Genomic DNA, 12,784 nt, shown 5'->3' with positions numbered 1-12,784 from the left:
GGGGGGTCCCGAGCCCGCGGCTCCGGGGCTGAGCCTGCCCGAGGGCCCTCCCGGTGCTCCCCAAACCGGAGCGTCACGGCTCAGATCTTCTGGGGGGCTTCAGGGGGCTGGGAGGATGCGGGGACGGGAAGATGGAGGGAGAAAGGATGCGGGGATGGAGGGAGCAGGGATGGGAGGATGGAGGGATGGAGGGATGGGAGGATGGAGGGAAAAAGGATGCGGGGATGGAGGGAGCAGGGATGGGAGGATGGAGGGATGGAGGGATGGGAGGATGGAGGGAAAAAGGATGCGGGGATGGAGGGAGCAGGGATGGGAGGATGGAGGGATGGAGGGATGGGAGGATGGAGGGTGCAGAGATGGGAGAACTCGGAAATTGAGGGATGCAGGGATGGGAGGATTCGGGATTGGAGGGATGCAGGACGGGAGAGCTCAGGAATGGAGAGAGCAGGGACAGGAGAATGCCGGCCAGCACGGATGCAGCTGCCACGATGCCGGGCTGGGAGGATGCAGGGATGCCGGGATGGGATGTGAGGATGCCGGGATAGGATGTGAGGATGCCGGGACACCGGGCAGCACCGGGAGGCGGCGATGCGACGCTGCCGGGAAGCGGGAGCGCAGCGCTGCAGGGAGAGAGGAAGATGAGGATGCTGGGCCGGGGCTGCGGAGCACCGGGACCCTCCCCGGCAGCATCAGCGGCTCCCGCCTGGCTCGGCCGTGCCACCCCCCGGCCCGGCGCCGCCACTGCACCCCCCCGAGCCCCCCCGGGGCTACGGGACCCGTGCGGTGCTCGGGGGGAGCCCGGGCGGCCCCGAATCCCCGCCAGCACCGGCAGAACCGGCCCCGCTGCGGGGAGCACCGGAACCCCCCCGGTGCCGCGGACCCCATCCCGCCCCGCACGCACCGGGGCCGCGCTGTGCCCCCCCCGAGCAGCCGGAACAGGGAACCCCCCCCCCACCTCTCCCGGTGTCGGGGGGCGCGGGCGCTGCCCGGAGCCGCCGCACGGTGACGCCGTCGCCCACCGGATGGGAACGGGGGGGGGGGCGGGGGGGAAACGGGGAGGTGGGAGGGGACGGGGCGGGGATGGGATTGGGACTGGAGAGGGGTTGAGGTACGGGGCTGGGCTGGGAATGGGCTGGGAATGGTGGGAATGGCACTGGGAATGGTGGGAATGGCACTGGGAATGGTGGGAATGAAACTGGGAATAGTGGGAAATAGATTGGGAATGGCACTGGGAGTGACACTGGGAATAGCACTGGGAATGGTGGGAATGGTACTGGGAATGGTGGGAATGGTACTGGGAATGGTGGGAAAGAGATTGGGAATGGCACTGGAAATGGTGGGAACAGAGAATGGCCCTGGGAATGGCAGGAATGGCACTGGGAATGACACTGGGAATGGCAGGAATGGCCCTGGGAATGGCAGGAATGGCACTGGGAATGGCACTGGGAATGGTGGGGATGACACTGGGAATGGTGGGAATGACACTGGGAATGACACTGGGAATGGTGGGAATGGTGGGAATGACACTGGGAATGGTGGGGCCCAGCTGGAGGAGGAGGATGAGCAGTGGAGGTGAAGGGTGAGATGGGATCAGGGGATCAGGCGTGAGTGGGTTTAGGGTGGGATTGGGATTGGTGGTGGTGCCAGGAACAGGGAATGGAGATGGGATGAGATTGGGCAGGGCTGGGACTGAGAATGGGATGGGAGTGAGGATGGGGATGGGATGGGATGGGATGGGATGGGATGGGATGGGATGGGATGGGATGGGATGGGATGGGATGGGATGGGATGGGATGGGATGGGGATAGGGCCAGGGTGAGACTTGGATTGGGATTGGGGTCAGGAACAGAATCAGAATGGACGCAGGATTAGAGAAGGAGATGGAACAGGTCCAGGAATGGGGTGGGAGTGAAGATAGGGCTGGGAAAAGGACAGGAATGAGGCTGGAATGGGGCCAGAAACAGAGTGGGAGTGGGGATGGGGTTGGGGTGCTGTTGTCCCTGTGTCTGCGGCCACCCACACTGTCAGGGAGCCCGTGGGGTGTTGTGTTCCCCATAGCAAGGGGAGCAGGAAATCCCTCCTGAACATCCAAGGCAAGGAAACAACAGAATTTCCAAGGCAAGAAACAGATTTTCCAAGGCAAGGAAACAACAGATTTTCATGTTTTTCCATTAAGAACTGGAAATAAGGAGAACATCCCAGTGACCCTCCAGTGGGACTGAGGGGCAGACAGGCCCTGAGGATGCTTCAGGCGCCCCCAAATCCCTCATCACAAACAGGAGACCCCCCAAAAGGCCCCGCCATGAAGGTCTCACCAGCAGGAAACATTCTCCTTGTCATGGGCTCCCCGAGTATTTATTAGAATATTTTATCATATCTGAGGGAGGCAAACTCAGCCCTGCTTGATCTCCTCCAGTTGCAACTCCCTTTTGAAAGGGATGTTCTCCGTGCAGGGAGTGACCTGCTCCGTGAATAAATTGACTCTGCCTCCGTTCTCTCCCTGTCCTGCAATGTTGTGGAGACAAGGGTGGGCTGCAGAGGCTGCTTGGCATAATTAATATTTATCACAAGCACAATCCCCCCCCCTGTTCATCCCCAAAGAGTGGGGGGCTGCCTTGGCAGCTCCTTCCCTTTGGAAATCTCATAATTGGGCTCTTAATTAGGGGTCCAACCCCCCTGGCACCCACAGGCACCCGTGGGTGGGCATGGGATGGACAGAGGGAAATGGGGGTGGGAATAGGGCATCCCCCGACCCCTGCACACCCCAAAACCCCCGTGAGGTGACGGGTACCCTTTACAGGAGCTGTCCCAACCCAGGACATGTCCCCAAGGTGCAGATCCAGCTGCTGGCAGCAGGAATTGCCCCATTCCCTGCCGGGCTGGTGGGACGCTGGGGCTGGATCTGCGCCTCCAGCCTTTTGTCTGCGGGAGAGGAATTAATTATTTTGTTCTCTCATTACCCCGGACTAAAAAATCCATTTCTGAGCGGCATAAATTTCGGTGCCTGAAGTGGCTATTTTAACATCCCGGGAAACATTTCTCTCCCTCCCTCGCCCTTTTCCCAATCATTTCTGTCTCATTGGCAGCCATCGATGTTCCGGATGAAGCACAAGATGGAGGGACATTATCCAAACCCGGCAAAACGGCCTTTTCTGGGTGGAAAATGGGATGGAGACGCTGAAACGGGGTCCCCACAGTCCCCCCAAACCCCCCGGGATGGGGGTCTGGTGCAAAGAGAGAGCAGAGTCTGAGAACGGCCCCACCAGGGGCGTGTGCTGCTCAATTGTTTGGAACATAAAATGGAAATTAATACATGGGGTGACCCCCCCACGGCATCCCCCCCTTCCCCCCAGCGCCGCTCGCCTCGTTAATTGAACGGCGCGAAGCAAATGAGGTCAGAGCTCACTTGAGCCAGACAAGGACACGGGAACACGCGAGGCAGGGCTGTACCTGCCCGTGTTTAGCATTCCTGCCGGGATCCGCTCATTAAAAACCTAAAAGGCGGCTTAAGCATCCCATTAGAGCCGAGCCGGGCTCCGCAGCCTTCCCTCGCTGAGGTTTGCGGGGAGAGCCGGGCACGGGGAGGGGGTTTGCGGTTCCTGCCCCATTGCCGGCTCTTTGGGGGGATATTGGAGCTTTTTTGGGGGTTCCAGGGGCAGGAGAGGTGCTGGAGCACCCCAAACCCCGTGCCTGGGTCAGGGCCATCCCTGCCTCATCATCCCCGTTCTTTCCAAGGAGATTCCCTCAGCCAGGCCTTGGGAACAGCTCCCACGCCGTGCCTCAGTTTCCCCAGCTTGGGCAGGGCCTTGGCTGTGGGTGCTGAGCATTCCCATTTTCCAGGTGTCCCCAGGGGTGTTCTGGCTCCATCCCCAGCTGTGGGGTCAGGCCCTGCAGGTGCTGCTCCAGCCCTGCCTGGCCATGGATTTTGGGATTTGGGGATTTTTTCACCAGGATTTTGGGAAGAGGATCCTGTGGGATGCCTCCCAGCGTCCCCTCACCCAGGACAACCCAAAGGGCTCTGTGCCAGGGCTGTGGGCACCGATCCCATGGGAGGCTCCGTTCCTGTGGCACTGATGCTGTCCCTGCTCCAGGGGCCAGCTGGGGACCCCACTCCCTGTGTCCCATCCCAAACAGGACCCCAGCAAGTGGCAGGCACTCTGAGCCTCTCTGGAGCTGCTCAGTGCCCCAGCCAGGAGCACCCACACCTCGAGGCTTCTCTCAGGTGCCACCTTGTGCCACCTCCTCGGGGCTTTGTCTTCCCCAGCTGCTCCATCCTCATCCCAAGGAGCCAACCCAGCATCTCCTCTTTCCAGAGGAGGCTCAGCCATCCAGCATTCCCTCTTTCCCAGCATCTCCCTACATCCTCCTCCACTTCCTCCCTCTTCCCTTTCTCCCTCTCTCTCTTTTTTATTTTTTTTTTTTTAAGACAAGAAATGAGTTGTCTTCCCGCAGATGTGACTAAAAGCACTCTGGAAATGTCAGCCACTGCTGGAAAGGGACCCAGATAACATTTAGCTTTAGGTAAGAGAGTAGATTTTCTCTGCACTAATTCATATTTATAAGCTCTCGTGTTCCCGGGGAGAGCGCGGCGCTGATGGCACTCGCTGATTGCCAGCGCGCGGAGCAGGGAATTGTTTTCATATCCAAGATTAAAGAGTGCTTTCTGCTCCCAGTGGCACCTGTGTATTTACACTGGTCATTCTCAATTCATTCTTATAAGATTAAGACTGGAAATGGGAAATGGTTATAAAGTGCTGAGCCCGGAGGGGTCGGGGGACGTGACAGGGACAGGGCAGAGCCCGGACAGTGAACTGGGAGCAGCCACGGGGGCTCTGCTCTCCCAGGGTGGGAAAAGTCTGTCCAGAGGGAAATTCCTCATCCAGATCCCATGGGATGGTCACTCTGAGTGACTCCAGCAGGGATGGATGAGGATGGTTGGGATGGATGGGGATGGATGGAGATGGATGGGGATGGATGGGGATGGATGGGAGCAGAGCCTGGACCCTGCACCAGGAGCAGCCACGGGGGTTCTGCTCTCCATGGGTGGGAAAAGTCTGTCCAGAGGGAAATTCCTCATCCAGATCCCATGGGATGGTCACTCTGAGTGACTCCAGCAGGGATGGATGAGGATGGTTGGGATGGATGGGGATGGATGGAGATGGATGGGGATGGATGGGGGCAGAGCCTGGACCCTGCACCAGGAGCAGCCACGGGGGTTCTGCTCTCCCAGGGTGGGAAAAGTCCATCCACAGGGAAATTCCTCATCCAGATCCCATGGGATGGTCACTCTGAGTGACCCCAGCAGGGACAGATGAGGATGGTTGGGATGGATGGGGATGGATGGAGATGGACGGCTGGAGCAGTGTGGACAGCAGGATGGACACCGACTCACCACAGATTAGCTGAGAGCTTTATTTCTATTAAGATTAGGTAAAAGATTTATTTCTATTAAGATTAGGTGAAAGATTTATTTCTATTATGACTCGCTGGAAGATTTATTTCTACTATTATTATTTTTCAACACATCCCGGGGTTTGTGTCAGCTGATTAAAAGCAAACAAGTAAAGCTCCTCTTCTCCGTGGCGGATCAAGGATTTGGGAACTTTTAGAGCTTTATTTAGTTTTTCTCTGTTTTATTTAATTTATTTTTTTTTAAATCGTGTTTGTGAAGTGGCTGAGCAGCTCCAGAGAGAGTTGGAGTGTAAATATGGGGGGAAAGGGAAAAAAAATACCAAAAACCCTGGGTTGTGTCAGGGATTGAGGGGTTGGAATTAGGGGGAGGAAAGGGGCAAAAAAAAGAGGGAGGAGGCAGTGGGGGATGCAGGAGGGGTTCGGGGTGGAAAGGGAAAAAGGCGAAAGGAGAAACAAGACAATGGCAGAAGGCACCCCGGGGACTTCCTGAGAGGTTTTAGAAATTCAAAATACGCCTTAGAGCCTCAAAGCTGTGTCAGTCACAGCCCCGGCGCAGGGATCACTAAGGCTGCGGCCAAACAATACCAGATTGTGTGAGGAAGGTGGGAAAATCGGGGGTCTCAGCGGCTCCCGCTCACACCAGCGGTTCCGCCCGTCAAGCACGCGTTCCACATGAATCAATTCTGGACAGAGCCGCGGCATAATCCCCGCCAGCCTCGCTATGACAACTTGAAGGAGAATTCGGCGGCTGAGTGACAGCAGACGGAGAACTGACAAGGCAAAAGGCCGCAGGACTTTCCTGCCCTTTTTTCCCCTTTTTTTTTCTTTTTTCTTTTTTTTTTTTTTCTTTTTTCTTTTTTCCCTTTCATTCTCCCTTTCCCCCCCCCCCCCATTCCCCATCCCAGGAACTTTTCCCGGGCGGCTCCTCGGGGCGCACACGTGTCCCTGTGCTGCTGCTGGGGGCATTGCTCCCTCCCTGCAGCCCCTCTGCCCTTCCCTTGCTCCCAGGGACCCTTCCCACAGCGGGAGGCTCGGGGCTGTGGTCACCTCTGCCACCCAGACGGTCACAGGGGGACACGGGGCTGTGACCTCCAGCCAGGGTGTTGGTGACAGAGGACACGTGGCGCTGGCACTCGGCTGCAGCTTCAGCACAGGGTGGTGGGACCCCCAAACTGGGGGCTCACAGCATCCCCCTGTGGGGCTGGATGGAGCCTGGAAGAGCAGAGTGGCTCCCCCAGCCCAGCCAGTGAGGCTTTAATTACTCCAGGCTCATTATTAGAGAGGTGTAATGAGCCCTGTGGGTTTTCCAGTTTATCCTGGGCTGTGGTCACCCATGTGGGGGTGTTTGGAGGTCGTGACAAATTCCACCCCTGACCCAGGGGACATCGGCATCACCCACTGCGTTGTGCCAGCAAAGCCACCAGCAGAGCCAGGGCTGGGGTGGAGTTCTGGGGGTGTTTTTGGGGAGGGGAGCAGCACCCCTGAGCAGCTCCAAGCCAATATTTAAAGATTCCAGTGGTTAAAGCTGCTCCTCCATCCCCACAGCTGAAAGGAGCACTAATCACCTCCCCGCGCCACCCCCCGCGCTCCCGCCTCGTTAGGTAAACGAGTGTATTATTAATAATCATATCAAGGATAAAAAGTGCTTTTGTCACCTTTGGATCCCGCTCCTTTCCGGGCTGCCCTGTTCCGGTTCCACATGCCTGCTCAGGGAGGAAGGAGGGAGAAAGGAAACTAATTAAAAATTGCCAGTGTCTTATGTCGGAGCGTTTGGGTGCGTTGGGTGGTGAAAGACGAGCGGCTTGTTGCAAGAAAATCAATTTTACAGTTACAGGAGCAGAATAAATAGAGGTGGTGCGTTAAGGCAGGAGGATGAGCAGCCCCTGAGGGCTCCGGCTCCGCGGGGATACGGAATGAGCCAGCCCGGGATGCTCCGGGTGTCCCCACCCCATCCCGCAGCATCCCAGCTCCATTTTGCTCAGAACCTGGTGGAAAAACCGCAAAAACTGCTCCTAAATTCAGGCTGGGTGCTGCAACCGGGGCAGAAATTAGGGAATTTTTTACAGGAAATTAAGAATTGGGACCCAAAAACCACCCAGAGCATGGCTGGGAGGTGCACTGGGATTTAGGGGGGGGTCACCTCATCCCGACCCCGGGCAGCCCCGGCACGTCCCAGCCCCTGCTCGGAATCCATTCCCATCCCCGCCGCACGAGGCTCCATCTGTATTTTATTCCTCTCGCCTCTCCGCAGGCCTGTGGCTAAAATCTATTGCTTTCGTGCAGGATCTCATTGTCTTTTTGGGGTCAGGGAGACGGCGAGGCAGCCAATTCCCCTTGGCGGGGGGGTTAAACGCTGCTGGCCCCGCTCAGCCGTCCCGCGGGGGCCCCGATGCCTGGGAATGAGGGAGCAGCAGCCGGGGGTCCCCGACCAAAATGACTTTTATGCTAAACGGGATGCGGGAGGGCTGGAGCCGCTGGGAGCGCCTCGGGATCTCGCTGCTGCTTCCAGAGGCATCGCCCGGGACCCCTCCTGCTCCTCAATCCCTTCCCAGCTCCTCTTCGCAGCCCTGCATCCCTTTTTCGCCCTTCCTGGCCCGGCTGGGCTCGCTGATCCTTTCCCAGCCTGATTCCAGCCCCATCAGATCTGTCTGTCCTTTACTCGTGGACATGACGATCCCTAATCCTCAAATCGTCCCTCGCCGGTTTTACATCCATCTCTAAGCTCCTCATAATAGATTTGTTTAAAAAAAAAAGATTCAAAAGGGAAGGAAATAAAAAACCCTCTGTGGGTTATTAGGGGATGTTTTGGTTTTAATTGAAAAGTCGCCAGAGAAGAGGGGCTGGATTTGGATCCTCCTCGGTGAGAAGGACGGGACAAGTTTATCCCAAATGTTACAAGCATCCCTTTGCTGGGAAATAAAGGAGGGAAGGAGCTTGTGAGGGACTCCTTGGTGGGGTCAGGGAATCCCCAAGTGGGGTCAGGGGGTTCCCAGAGCGTTGTGTGCAGGGACAGAGCCCACTCCATGCTGTGGATCCCTGGATGGAGTTTGCTGGAGCTGCTGCTCAGCTCCCAAAATGTTCCTGGAGTTTGCTGGGCTGGGATTTTTTTGACCAGGAGCTGCCTGGAGCAGGCTCTGGCCTGAGGAAAGGGAGGTCTCTGGGTGAATCAGCATTTCTGAGCTGTGCCAGGCATCCCAAATCCCCGCTCTCCATTAGCACCTAATAAAAACGCGGCTAATTATGAATTAGCGCCGGGATGAAAATGTTTTGGTTTGTGCTCCCCGGGAGCTGCTCAAACCCCTCGGCCAATTTGGAGTGAAGGATGGACAGCATCCCTTGGCCCCAGGGCCAGCGAGGGGGGACAGAGCTGGGGACACCCAGAGATGGGAGAATGAAGAGCTGGGGACATCCAGAACTGGGAGAATGCAAAACTGGGGGCACAGAGAGCTGGGAGAATGCAGAACTGGGGACATCCAGAACCCCGAGCAGAACTGGGGGAACACAGAGCTGGTAGAATGCAGAACTGGAGGCACCCAGAACCCAGGGCAGAGCTGGGGGCACAGAGAGCTGGGAGAATGCAGAAATGGGGGCACAGAGAGCTGAGAGAATGCAGAACTGGGGGCACAGAGAGCTGAGAGAATGCAGAAATGGGGGCACCCAGAGCTGAGAGAATGCAGAAATGGGGGCACCCAGAGCTGGGAGAATGCAGAACTGGAGGCATCCAGAACCCAGGGCAGAACTGGGGGCACCCAGAGCTGTGAGAATGCAGAACTAGGAGCACCCAGAGCTGGGAGAACGTGGAGCTGGGGGCACCCAGAGCTGGGAGAACACAGAACTCTGGGCATCCAGAGCTGGGAGAATGCAGAGCTGGGGGCATCCAGAACCCAGAGCACAGCCAGGAGCACACAAACTTGGGGACACTCAGAATTTGGGGAGCATCAGGACTGCACTGCACAAGGGATCCTTCCACAAGGAATCCCTGCACGAGGCACTTTGGGATCAGCAGCATCCCCAGATGAGCAGATGCTGCCCACACCAGCTGTGTGAAGGGCACAGCGGCTGCCCTGGTGCCACAACACCTGCCCAGTGTGGCCCTTTTGGGGTCCCAAAGCCTCCTGGGCCACCAGGATCAGCCCCAGGCTGGCACGGGCTGGGCTCAGAGCTCGTTGTGGATTCACGGCACTCCCCGGCACAAATGGGTTTAAACTACCTTAAGTGTTTCAGCAGGGAACTGGCGCTGGCGGTGTAACACTGTATTACCACAGCATTAGGAGTGAAGTATTGATCCTAATCCCCTGGTTCAAAAATAGGATTATCAGAAGGGGAGGGGAGGGGAAGGAGGGAGGGGGTGCGGGAGGATCCCCAGCCCCAGCCCCCGGAGAGCCGGTCCTGCAGTGAGGGGAGAGGTTGGGGCACGGGGGTGGCACCGGGGGGATCGGGGGGGTATCCAGGGATCCATCAGGGCGGTACCCAGGCATCCATCAGGGCGGTACCCATGTATCCATCAAGGTGGTACCCAGGTACCCATCAGGGCGATATCCAGGCATCCATCACGGTGGTACCCAGGTACCCATCAGGGCAGTACCCAGGTACCCAGCAGGGCAGTACCCAGGGATCCATCAGGGCGGTACCCAGGGATCCATCAGGGTGGTACCCAGGTACCCATCAGGGCAATATCCAGGCATCCATCAGGGCAGTACCCAGGGATCCATCAGGGTGGTACCCAGGTGCCCATCAGGGCGATATCTAGGCATCCATCAGGGTGGTACCCAGGGATCCATCAGGGCGGTACCCAGGCACCCATCAGGGCAGTACCCAGGGATCCATCAGGGCGGTACCCAGGCACCCATCAGGGCAGTACCCAGGGATCCATCAGGGCAGTACCCAGGTATCCATCAGGGTGGTACCCAGGTACCCATCAGGGCGATATCCAGGCATCCATCACCCCTGGAATGGCTGCGTGCCCCCACATCCAGCCTCACCCCTCATGGATTTGCCCGCCCAGAGTTCTTTGGGGTGAGCAGGAGCTGCCACCGCTTTGGGGCTTCTCCTCCCCAAAGCACCACGAGGGGCAGCCACCGTGGCAGGAGCGGTTCCGTCTGGCTGTGTCCAACATTCCCGTCCCCGTGAAAAGCCATCTCCCCGCCTGATCGATCGCCACGCCGGTGCTCCTCATGGATTGATTGATTGACCGACGGAGCGAGCCCGGGGCTTGGAGAATTCCCCTTGCTGCCCCTCCTGTTACTTCTCTACCTTCTGGAGCAGGGTGAGGGGGGAGCAGCGGCTGCTGCGGGGCACAGCAGGAAGGGGAGGGTGCGAGGAGTGGGGTTACAACAGGGTTACACCGAGGAGTGAGGTGGCACAAGGGGCGGGTGACACCGAGGGGCTGCTGCCGTGATCGCCCCGGGGGTGATGGCGCTGGGGGATCAGTGATGATGGGAGCGAATTCCTTGGATTCCCTGGATTCCCTGAATTCCCTGAGGTGTGTCCCACTCCCCGGGATCCTGGACATCCACCTGGAGCCGTCTCCTTACTATGGATTAATGCACATGACACAGACTGGGCAGGGATCGGGGCTCTTCTGTGCGGGGCTCTTCCTCCATCCCAGCCCCGCTTTTTCTTGAGCCTTTCTTACTACAGATAAATGTGCATGACAGTGGATTCCCTGGATTCTCTGGGGCGTGTCCCATTTCCCGGGATCCTGGACATCCTTCTGGAGCCGTCTCCTTACTATAGAATAATGTACATGACAGAAGCTGGCCAGGGATCGGGGCTCTTCCTCCATCCCAGCCCCGCTTTTTCTTGAGCCTTTCTTACTATAGATTAATGTACATGACGGTGGATTCCCTGGATTCCTTGGGTTCCCTGGATTCCCCGGATTCCCTGGGGCGTGTCCCACTTTCCCGGGATCCTGGGCATCCACCTGGAGCCGTCTCCTCACTATACATGACAGAGGCTGGGCAGGGATGGGGCTCTCCAGTGAGGGAGAAAAGGGAGGGTCTGCGCAGCCCCCAGCCCATCCCAGCCCCGCTTTTCCTTCATCCCCCTCGGCACCGGAGCCGGTCCCAGGGTGACCCCCCCGGCCCCTCCTTGGCCACGGCCTCTCCCCGCCTGGCTGACTCTCCATACAGTTCCCATTTCGCTCCTAATCTCCTCTCTTAGTTTTTAATCCCCTCTCTCCTCCCAGGCTGCCTTTCCCTGTCCTCCCTCGCCTCCTCTCCTTCCCCTCTCCCTTCGCCTCCCCCTCCCCGCAAGACAAATTACCCTTAATGATATGCTGAAGGCCATGACACCCATGTTGTCTCTTTGTCATCCTTCGCGGTGCAGCGTGAAAAGATAATACAAACCGCGGCACTTATCTACAATTGAGCGCCAAGACAACCTGCTAATCCCTTAATAACGCGGCGCCGGCCCCACGGCTGCGCTCCCGCCGCTGAATGCCAAATCGGCCGAATCGCCGCCGCTGCCGGAGCCCGCGGCCCGGCTCGGGGTGCCCCGGGACCCCGCGGGGCCGTGGTGCCGCTAAACGGGGGGAAAAACGCGGTACTGGAGCCCGAAAGGTGCGGGGAGAGGGTGAGAGATGGGCACGGCAGAGGATGGGGGGATAATCAGCGATGGATGGGTGCAAAAGGTTGGGGAGATGGGGGGGGAAAACGTCGATAAATGGGTGAAAAAGGATGGGGAGATGGGGGTCATTGAGTGGTAGAGGATGGGGGGAAATGCCCCACAAATGGACCTAAAATGTTGGGGAGGTGGGGGGGAAATCTCAAGAAATGGGTGAAAAAGGATGGGGAGATGAGGGTCAATGAGTGGCAGAGGATGGGGGGAAAATCCCCATAAATGGACCTAAAATGTTGGGGAGGTGGGGAAAAGGCTCGATAAATGGGTAGAAAAGGATGGGGAGATGGGATTATTGAGTGGCAGAGAATGGGGGAAAATCCCCACCTAAAAGATTGGGCAAATGGGGGGAAAATCTCGATAAATGGGTAAAAAAGGATGGAGAGATGGGGAATATTGAGTGGCAGAGAATGGGGGGAAATCTCCCATGAATGGACCTAAAAGGTTGAGGAGATGGGGGAAAACCTCGATAAATGGGTAAAAAGGATGGGGAGATGGGATTATTGAGTGGCAGAGAATGGGGGAAATCCCCATAAATGGACCTAAAAGGTTGGGGAGATAGGGGGAAAGCTTCGAGGTAAAAAAAGGTTGGGGAGATGGGATCACAGAATGGCAGAGGTTGGGGGAAAATCCCCACCTAAAAGGTTGGGGAGATGGGGAAAAAGCTTCCATAAATAATGGGTAAAAGAGGATGGGGAGATGAGGGTCATTGAGTGGCAAAGGATAAGGGGATAATTATCAATAAATTTATGCA

This window comes from Ammospiza nelsoni, chromosome 27 (genome assembly GCF_027579445.1).
Source record: "Ammospiza nelsoni isolate bAmmNel1 chromosome 27, bAmmNel1.pri, whole genome shotgun sequence".
Lineage (NCBI taxonomy): Eukaryota > Metazoa > Chordata > Aves > Passeriformes > Passerellidae > Ammospiza > Ammospiza nelsoni.
Note: the sequence above shows the minus strand (reverse complement) of the source record.